The 17,155-nt window shown below is 45.6% G+C and overlaps 1 protein-coding gene and 1 pseudogene across 4 annotated transcripts in view; one reads left to right on the top strand and one right to left on the bottom strand.

The window, feature by feature from the left end:
- The window catches only part of LOC109889606 (ankyrin repeat domain-containing protein 27), a 35,088-nt gene extending 31,580 nt beyond the window's left edge, over positions 1-3,508 (bottom strand). For 3 of the 4 annotated variants that reach the window (XM_020481161.2, XM_020481163.2, XM_031823109.1), the window contains exon 1: positions 3,377-3,507. The gene's annotated coding sequence lies outside the window, so the exon portion shown is untranslated. Of the gene's footprint in view, positions 1-3,376 lie in introns of all 4 variants that reach the window. The other variant, XM_020481162.2, reaches the window with a different exon arrangement.
- Positions 3,509-14,303: 10,795 nt separating this feature from the next.
- LOC109888905 (Fanconi anemia core complex-associated protein 24-like) lies at positions 14,304-15,668 on the top strand (annotated as a pseudogene).
- Positions 15,669-17,155: the final 1,487 nt, after the last annotated feature.

Raw genomic sequence — 17,155 nt, 5'->3', positions numbered from 1 at the left:
TGCTTGTTGAGTCAAGTTATAAATGTTCCGATGTTAGCCTCATCTCCTTTTGAATCAAAACTATAATCTCATATAAAATGTTATTGGTCACATACACAAATTTAGCAGATGTTTTTGCAGGTGTAGCGCAATGCCTGTAAATATGAAATTTAGCCAGGTCATATGGCAGGCACTGTGTCACATGTTCTTCTGATGTAAGATTCCAATCAATCCATTGAAAACACCATAACAACATGTGAGCATCATCCCCAAAATGGGGAACAAAAGAGTATGAAATCCATTCAAGTCTCATCTAAGATCAGTTCATCAGGCTACTCACGTGATTGCGCCTCGTAAACAGGCCTTGAAACGCTGAGATCAACATCATCTTTACGAATCCTAGGAATGATAATGCCATGGGAGCGGGGGGTGAACGCCACGGCTTACAGCACATTTTCCACTTCAGGAAAGCTAAGGCAGGCATTTCACGATGGGTGAGTTGGTGATGGGATCTGGCCTTTGTGAGCATAAATACAAATGTCCGTTCTCTTCAAGGTAATGGGAAATAACGTATTCTCAGTCTGGCCTTTCATCCTGTATAGACCATCACCTGTCAAACTGAATCCATGGTGGGATGAGTGTCTGCAGGTTTTCGCTCCTCTCGTGTACTTGATTGATCAATTAAGGTCAACGATTAGTTAGGAACTCCCCTTACTTGGTTGTCTAGGTTTTAAATTGGACACACATCGATAGGAAATAACAAAAACAAGCATACATTCGGCCCTACATGGAATGAGTTTGACACCCCAGCTGTACATCAATCTAATATTGATGACAAAAGGTTATCTTGAGACTGTCAAGTGTTCTACTTATATCTGTACACTCGTAACAACTTAAGCATTATGAAACTTCTATTAGATCAAATAAATCTTAACTAGCAAATAAGCCATTCAACAAATTCGACACATTGACCTCCATACAAAAACTCCTTGCTTGGTGGGCGAAACAATGAAAAAAAAACAGTATTATCGGCGAGTTGTGCCTCTCACTTCCTCTCTGAACATACTGATAGACTCCAGGATGAGCAGAAACAATCATTGTAATTCAAACACAAGGTTTCAAACTTACCGATTCAATTGCACTTTAAAAAAATAGGAGAAAACGTCATTTCCTCTGCCAAAGCCATGGCAATGTTTACAGAGTCAGACTCTCGTTTTGATTCCTCAATACAGCCAATATCACCATCTGTAACATCCATCCTGTTGTTTCCATGGAAAGTTGTTTTCCCAACAACATTGCAGAGTAGGGCTATGTCATGTGCTTGTCCAACAGAATAATAAAATAACTGCAATTGATATAATGTAATTTAGAGTTTTGATCACTAGCTCGGTATCCCACGGATAACATTCCAAAACTGGATATCGTTTTATGTGCCCACAAATCAAATTCTGTGGATGACCATCTTAAATTGTGCTCATCAAAGGCTTTTAAATACCACCGTTTTGTGTTCTACTTGTAGCCCTGGTTGCCCTGAAAATAAAATGGCAAAACACTTAATTGTGAGGCTAAATATATGGGCTGGTCATGTAGATAAATTAAAGTCAGATAAATGAAAAGCCAATTTTTGCTGGGACTGATGGGGTTAATCCTCGCTAGCGATAGAGTTTTGGAAACCCTATCACATAAGCGAGAAAGAATCTTCCAAATACAAAAGATACACTTACCGTACACAATTTAGTGAAGTTGAACCAGGCCGTTTTCACAACGACACATCCACTCACCATGCGCTCTCGCATTTCCATTGGACACTACAATTCAACATTTCCAGATTTTTGGACAAATCAGGATTGGACGAAGGCAGTGGTTGAACTGGTGATTTTCAAGCCCGGGTGCAGATGATAAACCAATTTCCACTAGATTCCACAGCCACAAAGTCAAAATTGTCTGTATTGTAAAAATTAATTAAAAGAAAAATATGTTTTTGGGGGGGAAAGGGAGATACCTAGTCAGTTGCACAACTGAATGCATTAAACCTAAATGTGTCTTCCGCACTTAACCTAACCCCTCTGAATCAGCGAGGTGCAGGGGGCTGCTTTAAATTGACGCCATCTGTGCCAGTTGTTGTTGAGGGTTAACTGCCTTGCTTTCCCCATAGAAATGGCTGAACGAACCAGAGGTAACTCATTTCTGGTTATTAGGACTACAAGCTGACGAGCTCTACTGCATTCCGCCCAGCAATAAAACAGGAAGTGACAAACTTTCATGAGAGAAGAGAATTTTACTTCTGGGTAACAGAGGTTACACTACTGACCTCATGGTCTAGGAATTCTCAAGACAGACTGGTGACCTTTGACACACAGGCTACAGACTCCTTGGCCAATACTACTAAATTATTACTCAATTATGGTCTATTATATAGGCACTGTAGTATATGGAGGTATACATATTTAACACAATTGTCCACAACTTCCCAATAGTATCAGACTCTCACGGTTTATTAAGGTCACTGTTTGAATTGTATCTGCAAGCTCTGTATTATTTTACTATTCTTTGGTTTGATATTCAAGTATAGAGTAAACAGTATGTCAGTTTCCATTGCCAAGTTAATACTACAGAGCATGACAGGCCCTACATATAATTTTTTCTGCATTCTTGGGGGAACTTCCATGTAGGTCTCAACCATTTTTGCATGTACAAGTAAGTAGCCCAAATCACATGTTGCTCTGCACCCACTCATGTGCAATTGATCATTCGGCCTATGTTCTTATTAGTCTTCCCAAGACCTCACTGTGGATAGGCTGGACGGACATGGCTAGAAAAATACAACTTTTGTTAAATTGACGTCAAAAGTCGTTTGTTTTTAGCTAACCATAGCCGAATTCTCCTAACCTGCCATGTTAAATTCTAACCTGCTACAAAAAGTCCAAAATGACAAAAGCTGTATTCCGTCTAGTCTCAATGGATAGGCCAGGTGCCCCAGGGATACTACAGTGCCACATGTTGAGATCTTCCAGGTAATGGCTACTAAACAAGGTTGCCCGAAAATTGTGAAATGTGGTCGCAATTTCCTGTAATAAGCTGTAAGTGACAACCAATGTCAAACATATGCTTGTTTTGAAAGTGGAATCAAGCAAAACAGAATTCATAACAGCTGCCCGGATCAAGAGGAACACTTCACTCAAAGTCGTAGCAATATATAGCAAATGGATTGCAGCATCTACATGGGTCGAGGTTTCAATGCCAAATATTTGTGTTCTTACATTGGCTAGCTTTTAGCTAGCTAACGTTATATTAGCTGCTCATCTTTTAGCTAGCTAACGTTTTCTATCACAACAACAGCAACGTCGGCTTGGATGGACATTCATACAAACACAATATAGCTATGTCCATAACGTACCTCTTTATCTGCTAAACACTCCGGAATCGCATTGCAAACAGCACTTCTTCAAAAGCCTGACCGTGTAAACAGAAGAAAGTCTACCATTTGATGCCTGCCTGGCTGTCAGCACTACCGGTCTCTCTAACTTGATGACGAGGAAAACGTTCGCTAATTTGGTTTAGTCAACCAATCAGGCGCAGCAAACCAATCCCTCAGGTCCTAACATGTCGGTCGGTGTTGAGGGTTCGTGAAACGTCAAAGGAAAGGATGACACCACCGTGCAGTGTATGAAATCAAATTACAGTATATGGCAAGTCAACATGTGGTCCTAAAATAATATATGACTGCCCTGAGAAATCTATTTGGATCACCATAAATTGATTGAATAAGATTGTCAAAGGTCGTTTGTCCCCCCCCCCCACCCTACCACTGACTATTGTAATGGCTTAAAATGTTGCATTTGTTTGGTAGATACAGAAGTTATTGTTACAGAACAACGTGATCTATATTTAAGTGTGATACAACAACAAACATGTAGGCCACAAAAAAAATTCACTGGGGTCTAGTTCTCCTCAGGACTTCATCCTTCCAAAATGTCTTTTCCTACCATCTCCTTTAAAGGGATAATGCTTAATTTGGTCATTAGTAAACATGGCGCTGATCTGTATTGCAAAAATAGCTCAGATTTTTCTAAACTAACTGGTCCACATAACATTTCCCCATTTTGTTTAGGTGGGGTATGGCAAAGTTCAATGGGGGAATTTCGTGTCTCCTCAGTAGTGGGGTCATCCTATCTTTACCAACAAATTAGAGAAGTTTGCAGCTGAATAGTGGAAGGTGCAGCAACCTCATTGATGGTTACAAAAAAATCTGTTTTTTGGGGGCAGTTATCTTTGGGGGCAGTTGATCTCATTGTGAAACATAGATTGGCTAATGGCCAACAAGCTGTGTCAACCATAAACTAAAAGTACAGCAATCATGCTTGGCAACAAATTATAGTGTTCGAAAACCATATTAATATATTCACAGGAGGTTGGTGGCACCTTAATTGGGGAGGACGGGCTCGTGGTAATGATTAGCGGATTAGGTGGAATGGATTCAAATACATCAAACACATGGTTTCCAGGTGTTTGATGCCATTCCATTTGCTCTGCTCTGGCCATTGTTATGAGCCGTTCTCCCCTTAGCAGCCTCCTTTCTTTTTTCCTATTGCATTTAACTGCTGACAATGCTGTTATCAAGGTAATTTCCATAGTAGGTGACGTCAGAGGCCAGCATGTGAAGGAAGTTGTGGCTCAGGGATGATGGAGTTTTCCGTTAGTAATTACCAGTTGGCGGGGTGTTCAAGTGGAATCTTCTTGGTCGTAAAAAAATTATTAGGTGTGCTTGGAAAGCAAAATAAAACTCAAAATTTCTTACATAGTCCTATTATTATTATTATTCTGTGTTATTGACTGTACGTTTGTTTGTGTGTAACTCTGTGTTGTTGTTTTTGTCGCACTGCTTTGCTGTATCTTGGCCAGGTCGCAGTTGTAAATGAGAACTTGTTCTCAACTGGCCTACCTGGTTAAATAAAGGTGAAATACATTTTTTATATATCTATATATAATTTATTCGCCCACTCGAGAGCTTAAACGATTTAAGCTATTAACACGAAACAAACTGCCTAATGTCCAGACTCGATTTTTGATACTATGTGTACTTTATGAACTATAACTGTTTTAAATTTGCAAAAATTAACATGGGTTTAAATGAGAACCATAGGAATACAGACATAGCTTTTCAAAATGGATCTGTTCTTTGGCCAATTAAGCTACAAGGCAAACTTTAAAACATTCAGGCTTTCCCAACTTCAAATTCTTTCAAATCTTTATTAAATGTTAGTTGAGGTAATTGAGGTAATATGTACATGTAGGTAGGGGTAAAGTGACTATGCATCGACAAAACAGTGAGTAGAAAAGGGGCTCAATTAAAATAGTAAGGGTAGCCATTTGACTCTGTTTAGCAGTGTTATTGACATCGCCTGGTATAGAGGTCCTAGATGGCACGAAGCTTGGCCCCAGTGATGTACTGGGCCGTATGCACCACCCTCTGTAGCACTTTGCAGTCGGATGCCGAGTAGTTCCCATACCAAGTGGTGATGCAACAAGTCAGGATGCTCTCGATGGTGCAGCTGTAAATACTTTTGAGGATCTGAGGACCCATGTCAAATCTTTTCAGTCTCCTGAGAGGGAATAGGCGTTGTTGTACCCTCTTCACGACTGTCTTGGTGTGTTTGGACCATGATTATTTGTTAGTGATGTGTGCACCAAGGAACTTGAAGCTCTCGACCGCCTCCACTACAGTCTTGTTGATGTGAATGGGGGCGTGCTCGGCCCTCTTTTTCCTGTAGTCCACGATTAGATCCTTTCTCTGGCTCACGTTGAGGGAGAGGTTGTCTTCCTAGCACCACACTGCCAGGTCTCAGACCTCTTCCCTATAGGCTGTTTCATTGTTGTCGGTGATCAGGCCTACCACCGGTGTGTCATTGGCAAACTTAATGATGGTGTTGGAGTTGTGCGTGGCCACGCAGTCATGGGTGGACAGGGAGTACAGGAGGGGACTAAGCACGCACCCCCTGAGGGGCCCCCGTATTGAGGATTAGCGTGGCAGATGAGTTGTTGCTTTCCCTTACCACTTGGGGGAAGCCCGTCAGGAAATCCAGGATCCAGTTACAGAGGGAGGTGTTTAGTCCCAGGGCCCATAGTTTAGTGATGAGCTTTGAGGCCACTATGGTGTTGAACACGGAGCTGTAGTCAACAAACATGATTCTCATGTACAGTTGAAGTCGGACATTTACATACACTTAGGTTGGAGTCATTAAAACTCGTTTTTCAACCATTCCAGAAATGTCTTGTTAACAAACTATAGTTTTGGCAAGTCGGTTAGGACATCAACTTTGTGCATGACACAAGTAATCTTTCCACAAGATATGTGGAATTTCACATCTAAAACAAGGATACTCATCATTGTGGCACAATGCTAGGCCATGGATTTTTTTTATTTAACCATTTTGACGAACATATCAAGAATATTTTAAGGGCTTATTTTTTACATCTTCGTAACATTGCAAAAATCTGAAACTTTGTGTTTATTTTATTTTTCTCCCCAATTTCGTGATATCCAATTGCGATCCAATTACGATCCAACGGGCTTGGGAGAGGCGAAGGTCGAGTTATGCATCCTCCAACACTTGACCCACCAAACTGTGCTTCTTAACACCTGCCCGTTGACCCGGAAGCCAGCAGCACCAATGTGTCGGAGGAAAAACCGTTCAACTGATGACCGTAGTCAGCCTGCAGGCGCCTGGCCCACCACAAGGAGTCACTAGAGCACAATGAGCCAAGTAAAGCACCCCCCGGCCAAACTCTCCCCTAACTCGGACGACGCTGCGTGCTGCCCTATGGGACTCCCAGTCACGACCGGTTGTGACATAGCCTGGGATCAAACCCAGGTCTGTAGTGATGCCTCAAGCACTGCGATGCAGTGCCTTAGACCACTGTGCCACTCGGGAGGCAATCGGAAATGTTTTAGCAAAAAATTATGCAGAAAAGCTAATCCATGCATTTGTAACTACTAGATTAGACTACTGCAATACTCTATTCTCTGGCTATCCTGATAGCCTAAATAAACTTCAGTTAGTGCTAAATACGGCTGCAAGAATGTTGACCAGAACCCAAAAATGTGATCATATTACTCCAGTGCTAGCCTCTCTTCACTGGCTTCCTGTTAAGGCTAGGACTCATTTCAAGGTTTTACTGCTAACCAACTAAGCATTACATGGACTAGCTCCTACCTCTCTCCCTGATTTGGTCCTACCGTACAAAACCTACTCAAACGCTACCATCACAAGACGCAGGCCTCATTATTGTCCCTAGAATTTCATAGCAAACAGCTGGAGGCAGGGATTTCTCCTACAGAGCTAAATTTTTATCCACGTGAGAGACGCAGACTCTGTCTCAACCTTTAAGTTTTTACTGAAGACTCATCTCTTCAGTAGGTCCTATGATTGAGTGTAGTCTGGCCCAGGGGTGCGAAGGTGAATGGCAAAGCACTGGAATGACGAACCGCCCTTGCTGTCTCTGCCTGGCCGGCTCCCCACTGGGATTCTCTGCTTGACCCTATTACGGGGGATGAGTCACTGTCTTACTAGTGCTCCTCCGTGTCGTCCCTAGGAGGAGTGAATCACGTCGTGCCAGGCTTTTTTGAGCTATACTCGACTTGAGTGGGTTGTGTCACTGACGTGATCTTACTGTACAGTCTTGCGTCCCCTTGTGCTTATGCGGTGGAGGAGATAGTTGTGGGCTAAAATCAGCCTTGTCACAGGGTAGTAAGTTGGTGGTCTACTGATATCCCTCTAGTAGTGGGGGGGCTGTGCTTTGACAGTGTGCAGGGTTATATCCTGCCTGGCCTGGTTGGCCCTGTCCGGGGGTATTGTCGGATGAGGCCAGTCCCCCCCCCCCCCTGTCTCAGCCCCATTATCTATGCTGCAATAGTCTATGTGCTGCGGGGCTAGGGTCAGTCTGTCCTGTCTGGTGTAATTCTCTGTCTTATCTGGTGTCCTGTGTGAACTTAAGTATGCTCCCTCTAATTCTCTCTCCCTCTCTCCTTTCCCTCCAGAAGGACCTGAGCCCTTGGACCATGGACCCTCAGGATTACCTGGCCTGATGACTCCTGGCTGTCTCCAGTCCATCTGGTCCAATTTCATGCTACCTTGTCCTGGACCTGCTGTTTTCAACTCTCTCTCACTCCCTCCTTCTCTCTCTGTCTACAGCACCTGCTGTCTTGACCTCTGAATGCTCAGCTATGAAAAGCCAACTGACATTTACACCTGAAGTGCTGACCTGTTGCACCCTCTACAACCACTGTGATTATTATTTGACCCTGCTGGTTATCTTTAAACGTTTGAAAATCTTGAAGAACAATCTGGCCTTAATGGCCATGTACTCTTATAATCTCCACCTGGCACAGCCAGAAGAGGACTGGCCACCCCTCAGAGCCTGGTTCCTCTCTAGGTTTCTTCCTAGGTTCCTGCCTTTCTTGGGCGTTTTTCCTAGCCACTGTGCTTCTACATCTGCATTGCTTGCTGTTTGGCATTTTAGGCTGGGTTTCTGTATAAGCACTTTGTGACATCTGCTGATGTAATGTTCATGTTTATGTTTATAACTGTCTGTTGTAGGAAAGACTGTATTCATATAAAATAAGACATTGTTTTGAAACGCACATACCCATTTTCCCAGAAAAGCCTTTCTCCGCGATAGACCGGGGAGAGAGAGAAAACGACAGATTCCAGTTCGTTAAAGGGTGAGATACAGCTTTAATACCCTTTATTTAATTCTAAATCTTTAGTACAGACCTTTTAAAACATGTTATAATTAATTAAACAATTGTACTATTCCTTTCTTGCAGATAAAGGGCCCGGTTATAGGTTTACCCCTGACATCCTGCCGTTTCCAAATCACCGCCGTCAAGACAGGCTCTCTTGCTCGAAGGATATCCCACACAAGCCCCGCTCCGTAAGTAGTTCACATCCAGACAGGCTTTGGAAAATACATACGAATTAGCAGGTTTTGTAGCATTTATACTATATGTTACTGTGGTCGTTTTTTTTAAGTCAATAAACATGTGTGTAAAGTGTACACTTTTGTTTCAAAATAGATTTGTTTAAGACCACCAATAAACACCTGATTTATCCCACTGCATTAATTAGTAAGCGGGGTAGAAAATGAATCTGTTTAAGTTATAAGTAAAGGGCCCAACTTAAAGAGTACAATTACCCTTTCAAAAAGAGGCTGGCATGATTGACTGTGACCGCCACCCCCTGGAGAGCAGCTCTCCTTTGATCCCCAACATAGGAAAAATCACCTGTTGTTTGGGTATCTTTATGTATATATGCCCTCCTGTTGTTGAATTGTTTAGATAAAAAACATTGTTTCAAACACCCCTGCAGAGACATATATACACACACACACACACACACACACACACACACACACACACACACACACACACACACACACACACACACACCCTAGGATAGATCAACTGCACACACATGCTTTAACATATGCAGATGCACTATCTTGTTAAATAAACACCAACTAAAGCGTGACAGCTTCAAAGGAATAGATGCACTATATGCATAAATTAACACTCACTCTTAAGGCGTGAGAACAGGAACAGGATGTCCTGGCAGGATGCCCTTATATGGGCATAACCACGTGATAACTTCCCGCCAGGATGTCCTGACAGGATGGGCATGCACACATCACCCGGACATAGGGTCATAAGTCAAACGTTTGATAGGTGCCGTCTACTGTATTCTCTCTGTCCCTCTTTGCCATGCAAATGAACTGAATCCCCAAACAACATTTCCACTGCATTTCAGCCCTGCCACAAAAGGACCAGCTGACATCATGTCAGTGATTCCCTCGTTAACACAGGTGTGAGTGTTGATGAGGACAAGGCTGGTGATCACTCTGTCGTGTTGATTGAGTTCGAATATCAGACTGGAAGCTTCAAAAAGGAGGGTGGTGCTTGGAATCATTGTTCTGCCTCTGTCAAACATGGTTACCTGCAAGGAAACTAGTGCCGTCATCATTGCTTTGCACAAAAAGGTCTTCACAGGCAAGGATATTGCTGCCAGTAAGATTGCACCCAAATCATCCATTTATCAAATCATCAAGAACTTCAAGGAGAGCGGTTCAATTGTTGTGAAGAAGGCTTCAGGGTGCCCAAGAAAGTCCGACAAGCGCCAGGACCGTCTCCTAAAGTTGATTCAGCTGCGGGATCGGGGCACCACCAGTACAGAGCTTGCTCAGGAATGGCAGCAGGCAGGTGTGAGTGCCTCCAAAGACTTTTGGAGGATGGCCTGGTGCCAAGAATGGCAGCAAAGAAGCCACTTCTCTCCAGGAAAAACATCAGAGACAGACTGATATTCTGCAAAAGGTAGAGGGATTGGACTGCTGAGGGCTGGGGTAAAGTCATTTTCTCTGATGAGTCCCCTTTCCGATTGTTTGGGGCATCCGGAAAAAAGCTTGTCCGGAGAAGACAAGGTGAGCGCTACCATCAGTCCTGTAAGATCCCACACAAAACAGGTGGAAAAAAGCTGCCTAAATATTATCCCTAATCAGAGACAACGATAGACAGCTGCCTCTGTTTGGGAACCATACCAGGCCAACATAGAAATGCAAAAACTAGGGTACCCACCCTAGTCAAATCAAATCAAATCAAATGTATTTGTCACATACACATGGTTAGCAGATGTTAATTCGAGTGTAGCGAAATGCTTGTGCTTCTAGTTCCGACAATGCAGTAATCACCAATGAGTAATCTAACCTAACAATTCCAAAACTACTACCTTATACACACAAGTGTAAAGGGATAAAGAATATGAACATAAAGATGTATGAATGATTGATGGTAGAGAACGGCATAGGCAAGATGCAGTAGATGGTATCGAGTACAGTATATACATATGAGATGAGTAATGTAGGGTATGTAAACAAAAGTGGCATAGTTTAAAGTGGCTAGTGATACATGTATTACATAAAGATGCAGTAGATGATATAGAGTACAGTATATACATATACATATAAGATGAGTAATGTAGGGTATGTAAACATTATATTAAGTAGCAGTTGTTTAAAGTGGCTAGTGATATATTTTACATCAATTTCCTTCAATTCCCATTATTATTAAAGTGGCTGGAGTTGAGTCAGTGTGTTGGCAGCAGCCACTCAATGTTAGTGGTGGCTGTTTAACAGTCTGATGGCCTTGAGATAGAAGCTGTTTTTCAGTCTCTCGGTCCTTGCTTTAATGCACCTGTACTGACCTCGCCTTCTGGATGATAGCCTGGGTGAACAGGCAGTGGCTCGGGTGGTTGTTGTCCTTGATGATCTTTATGGCCTTCCTGTGACATCGGGTGGTGTAGATGTCCTGGAGGGCAGGTAGTTTGCCCCCGGTGATGCGTTGTGCAGACCTCACTACCCTCTGGAGAGCCTTACGGTTGTGGGCGGAGCAGTTGCCGTACCAGGCGGTGATACAGCCCGACAGGATGCTTTCGATTGTGCATCTGTAGAAGTTTGTGAGTGCTTTTGGTGACAAGCTGCTGCACCTTCTTCACCACGCTGTCTGTGTGGGTGGACCAATTCAGTTTGTCCGTGATGTGTATGCCGAGGAACTTAAAACTCTCCACTACTGTCCCATTGATGTGGATAGAGGGCTGCTCCCTTTGCTGTTTCCTGAAGTCCACGATCATCTTCTTTGTTTTGTTGACATTGAATGTGAGGTTATTTTCCTGACACCACACTCCGAGGGCCCTCACCTCCTCCCTGTAGGCCGTCTCGTCGTTGTTGGTAATCAAGCCTACCACTGTAGTGTCGTCCGCAAACTTGATGATTGAGTTGGAGGCGTGCATGGCCACGCAGTCGTGGGTGAACAGGGAGTACAGGAGAGGGCTCAGAACGCACCCTTGTGGGGCCCCCAGTGTTGAGGATCAGCGGGGTGATGATGTTGTTACCTACCCGGGCGGTAAGCAAATTGGAGTGGGTCTAGGGTGTCAGGTAGGGTGGAGGTTACATGGTCCTTGACTAGTCTGTCAATGCACTTCATGATGACGGAAGTGAGTGCTACGGGGCGGTAGTCGTTTAACTCAGTTACCTTAGCTTTCTTGGGAACAGGGACAATGGTGGCCCTCTTGAAGCATGTGGGAACAGCAGACTGGGATAAGGATTGATTGAATATGTCCGTAAACACACCAGCCAGCTGGTCTGCGCATGCTCTGAGCGCGCGGCTGGGGATGCCGTCTGGGCTTGCAGCCTTGCGAGTGTTAACACGTTTAAATGTTTTACTCACGTCGGCTGCAGTGAAGGAGTGCTACGGGGCGAGTCCGCAGGTTTTGGTTGCGGGCCGTGTCAGTGGCACTGTATTGTCCTCAAAGCGGGCAAAAAAGTTAGTCTGTCTGGGAGCAAGACATCCTGGTCCGAGACGGGGCTGGTTTTCTTTTTGTAATCCGTGATTGACTGTAGACCCTGCCACATACCTCTTGTGTCTGAGCCATTGAATTGTGACTCTACTTTGTCTCTATACTGATGCTTAGCGATGTGCCCGTCTCCGGAGCCTGACCAGAAGACCGCTTCGTTTCCCTCTTTTACGACGTCATTGTTTTGGGTCGCAGACTGGGATCCATTCTGTTGTCCTGGGTGGAAGGCAGAACACAGAATCCGCTTCGGGAAAGTCATATTCCTGGTCGTACTAATGGTGAGTTGACGTTGCTCTTATATTCCGTAGTTCTTCCCGACTGTATTTAATGAAACCTAAGATTACCTGGGGTACCAATGTAAGAAATAACACATAAAAAAACTAAATACTGCATAGTTTCCTAGGAATGCCAAGCGAGGCGGCCATCTCTGTCGGCGCCGGAAGTCACACCCTGACCTAACCAAAATAGAGAATAAAAAGGATCTCTAAGGTCAGGGCGTGAAAGTACCCCCCCCCCCCCCCCTCCCAAAGGTGCGGACTCCGGCCGCAAAACCTGACTCTATGGGGTAGGGTCCAGGTGGACATCTAGCCTCGGTGGCGGCTCTGCTTCGGGACGTAGACCCCACTCCGCTCGCGGATCCCTCTGCCTCCGTGGAACCAGACTGTGGATAGTCCCCGGAGGCTCCGGACCGTGGATCGTTGCCGACTGGGAACCCTCGCAGGAGGCTCCGGCCTGGGAACCCTCGCTGGAGGCTCCGGCCTGGGAACCCTCGCTGGAGGCTCCGGCCTGGGAAACCTCGCTGGAGGCTCAGGCCTGGGAACACTCGATGGAGGCTCCGGCCTGGGAACCGTCGCTGGAGCCTCCGGCCTGGGAACCGTCGTTGGAGGCTCCGGACTGGGAACCATCGCAGGAGGCACCGGGCTGCAGACCGTCGCTGGAGGCTCTGGACTGCAGACCGTCGCTGGAGGCTCTGGACTGCCGACCGTTGCAGGAGGCTCTGGACTGCCGACCGTCGCAGGAGACCTGGTGCGTGGAGCTGGCACAGGACGTACCGGGCTGGGGAGACGCACATGAGGCCTGGAGCGTGGAGCCGGCACAGGACATACTGGGCTGTAGAGGCACACAGGAGGTCTGATGCGTGGAGCTGGCACAGGACGTACCGGGCTGGGGAGTCGCACAGGAGGCCTGGAGCGTGGAGCCGGCACAGGACGTACCGGGCTGTGGAGGCGCACTGGAGGTCTGGAGCGTAGAGCTAGCACAACGTGTCCTGGACAGATGACAGACGTTGCACGGCAAGTGCGGGGAGCTGGCACAGGATGTACCGGGCTGTGGAGGTGCACTGGAGACACGGTGCATAGAACCGGCACACATTGTACCAGAACGATAACACGCTCCTCAAAGCGAGTGCGGAGAGCTGGCACAGGACGTGCAGGGCTGGGGAGGCGTACTGGAGACCTGGTGCGTGGGGCCGGCACAGTCTTCACCAGATGGCTAGCACGCTCCTCAGGACGAGTATGGAGAGCTGACTCAGGTGGCGTTAAACTGAGGACACGCTCCTTAGGGCGAATGTTGTGCCTCATGCACCAACACAACAGCTCTCTCATAACTCTCTTCTCCAATTTTCCCATCAACTCCTTAACTGTCTCTGATTCACTCCCTTCCCTCCAAGTTCACCTTCCTCTCCCAGACTGGCTCTGGTTCAACCTTCGGCTCCGCCGACCACCCCATGTGGACTGGCTCTGGTTCACACCTCGGCTCCGCCGACCAACCCGTGTGCCACCTCCAAAATGTGTTTTTGAGGCTGCCTCTCGTGCTTCCGTCGTGGCCGCGAACCCCGGTGTCGTCATTGTTGTTCCTTCGCTGCCTCCGCCTGCTTCCATTGCAGGCTTCTGTCTCCTGACATGATTTCGCCCCACGTCCAGGATGTCCTCCACTCCTGGCTTTCCTCCCAGACCCAGGATCCCTGCTCCTCCTGGGCACGCTGCTTGGTCCGTGGGTGGTGGGATCTTCTGTCACGTTCGTTGGTATGAGTGGACCAAGGCGCAGCGTATTTGTTTAATAAATATGAAACTCACCAAAAACAATACAGAAGAAAACGAAACGTGACGTTCTGGGCTGCTCACAGGCAGCTAACCAGAACCATACCAGGCCAACATAGAAATGCAAAAAACTAGAGTACCCACTCTAGTCATACCCTGACCTAACCAAAATAGAGAATAAAAAGGATCTCTAAGGTCAGGGCGTGACACAGACCGTAATCCTATTGAAAACTGTGGTCAATCCTCAAGAGGTGGGTGGCCATCAGTCAGGATGTGGCCCAGAAGTGGCCCAGATGTTAATTGACAGCATGCCAGGGCGGATTGCAGATGTCTTGAAAAAGAAGGGTCAACACTACAAATGTTGACTCTTTGCATCAACTTCATGTAATTGTCAATAAAAGCCTTTGACACTTATGAAATGCTTGTAATTATACTTCAGTATTCCATAGTAGCATCTGACAAAAATATCTAAAGACACTGAAGCAGTAAACTTGTTTGTGACATTCTAAAAACTTTTTGCCATGACTTTATGTTGGTGTTTTCTTTATTTTTGCACTTACCTTCATATCCTACAGCATAATCTAGTTCAGATCGCCAGTGTTGTATATGGCTGAACTACTGATATATAATATTGTAGTGTATCTATATACGGCATCTGTTTTTCCATCGTGGTGGTGGTGGAGAAGACCCGGCTCAGTGAACAGTACTTTCCTGTCATGCAGTAGTTTGTGGTGTATGAGCTCGGTCTCAAACTGCTACCTGTTGCCAGCCAGCTGGAAGCCTCCCAGCTTCTCATACAGATAGTAAGTCAAACTATCACACATGCGAGAAAACTAGCGAAGAGTTTGGTCCAGCATTGTCACTTTACAAAGATGATCCTGATTCCACAAATATATGTTAAACTCGAACTAACATACAGTCAGATCGACCATAGTCTAACTGTGTGTGACGATTGACTGATGAATTGTGTCCTCTCCTCTGCAGGTACACGGAGAGAGTAAAGACAACCCGTTCCTCAGGAGGAGTGTGTCTCGGCTGCTGGACCCCCTGGTCATGTCCCTGGTTCAGCAGATCCCTGGAGTAGGGATGGTCAAAGCAATGGCCCTGCTCCAGCACTACTACAGCATCCACCAGCTGTACAACGCAGGGACCCATGAACTGGAGCCCATCGTGGGCCAGGCCATGGCTCAGCACATACGCAACTTCTTCCACAACCCATTAGTCTGACTCTGACAGCACGGCACAGCTCATTGACAAATCATTACTTGTTTATGTTCAAGTGTGTAAGGAGGGGGCACACGTGAACCTAACACAATGTTGTAAAGATAAAGACTCCCTAGTTTGGAATGTATCTTTTTTCCACATCTCGATGGAATGTAACATGCCTTTGTTTATACAGACAAAATGTTTTGGTGTTTCTCGGTGTATGCAAAATGTGTTGCAGTTCTTGGGCCCCAAGGGGCCATGACATTGGTGCGCTACACTGGAAGTGTGTGTGTGTGTGTGTGTGTGTGTGTGTGTGTGTGTGTGTGTGTGTGTGTGTGTGTGTGTGCGTGTGTGTCTGACTGACTGACTGACTGACCACTAGATGGAGTAAGATGCCTTTTCCTTATCCAGAACAATTCATAAACTTCCATTGGAACAATACAACCTTAAGCAAGGCCTGTTTTACTTGAACTGATAGCGGGTGCCAACGGAAATACAATATGACAACCTTTTTCCAACCCATGTCAGGGCTTCCTTGGAGCTCAAACAGAAACCACAGATCCCCTGGCTTAGTTCAATCCATTTGCACTGAAGCATTTTGTCTCAATGGAGGAGTACTTTCTTGGCAAGGCTGTGGAAGGCCTTCTTTCCAAATCCACAGTCAGGACTGCCTTTTATTCCAGTCTGACCATGTGACCTGGGCTGGCTGCATGGAGCTTTCCCTGGCCAGTGACTTCCCCCTGTGACACTCCATTCCATCCCAATCCAACAAGAAGTAACATTGGCATGCTGGCCAAAGCATGAATTGACTGAATTAATTAACTGCTACCTCAGCTCATATCCATTCTTAAAAACTGGAACCTACATTTTTTTTATGTACTGGACCTAAAAAAAAATGTAACTTTACTAATTTGGGGATTTTATTAATGTTATTACATTTGGTCTGGACAGTCTTTGTTTGCTTTATTTGTTTATGTATTATTTCATTTCAGAGCGTCATCTAAACTTTTGACACAGTGTAATGCTGTGAACCTTTGCACTCCACAATGAGATAACACTCTGCTGGCAGTTAAACACTCCTTCCCTCTGTCCACATTTCCTCAGTTACCCAGAGTGGCTCCTGTGACGTATTGGTTTTCTGCTCGGCCTCCTCCTTTAAGCGTCGCAGCACACTGTTGGCAGTGTTCGTCCTTCCTCACTCCCTGCACACAAAGCAGCTGGCCGTTTTATTGGCCTTCTAGCAGGATCAGCTGAATCCAGGCCCTTTATTGGGCAGTCTGTGGTGTTAGCGAGAGAGGCAGAGAAAAGGCCTGGTACGAGCGCTCAATTTGACTTCCTAAATTCCACCAGGGTCCTTTCAGAGACGAAGGGAAACATGAAGAAGACCCTCTTTGGGAAGCATGCGCTGGTGGGGCAGAGGAGCAAGTCTGCCTCTCTTTGAGTCTCTTCTTCCGAACAGTTCATCAGGAGGCTGTTCAGAGTTGCATCAATAACATGACTGGGCCTAATTTTAGATACAAAAGGAAACAT

This window comes from Oncorhynchus kisutch, linkage group LG4, assembly GCF_002021735.2.
Source record: "Oncorhynchus kisutch isolate 150728-3 linkage group LG4, Okis_V2, whole genome shotgun sequence".
Classification (NCBI taxonomy): domain Eukaryota; kingdom Metazoa; phylum Chordata; class Actinopteri; order Salmoniformes; family Salmonidae; genus Oncorhynchus; species Oncorhynchus kisutch.
The sequence above is the reverse complement of the archived record's forward strand: the minus strand, read 5'-3'. Positions and strand labels throughout refer to the sequence as shown.